Genomic DNA, 432 nt, shown 5'->3' with positions numbered 1-432 from the left:
GTTTGAACGAAATCGCCTATTGAGCACAAAAAAGAACTGACCTGAGAAAGTCATAAGAGATTCTATTGGGTCTTAGACACCAAAGAATCACCTAATTAAAGTATAGTATTCAAACACAGTGTTACTGTTCAAACTGTGTGTAATGTTACAGTTGCCTAAAATATTAGAATATACTTGTTAAATCAAACAACTGCCTTGTTTTTGATGAATACTTGGGCCTACTTTGCTACTGTATTTTATTGTTGGTCCTAATAGTTCCTGAGGTGGTACTTGGTGGAAAAAAGTTGGACTAGGAAACTAAGTGGGTCACTCTATTAGGTACACAATTGGTCCTAATAGTTCCTGAGGTGGTACTTGGTGAAGAAAGTTGGACTAGGAAATGAAGTGGGTCACTTTATTAGGTACACAATTGGTCCTAATAGTTCCTGAGGT

Source organism: Nerophis lumbriciformis, linkage group LG17 (genome assembly GCF_033978685.3).
Source record: "Nerophis lumbriciformis linkage group LG17, RoL_Nlum_v2.1, whole genome shotgun sequence".
Classification (NCBI taxonomy): domain Eukaryota; kingdom Metazoa; phylum Chordata; class Actinopteri; order Syngnathiformes; family Syngnathidae; genus Nerophis; species Nerophis lumbriciformis.
Note: the sequence above shows the minus strand (reverse complement) of the source record.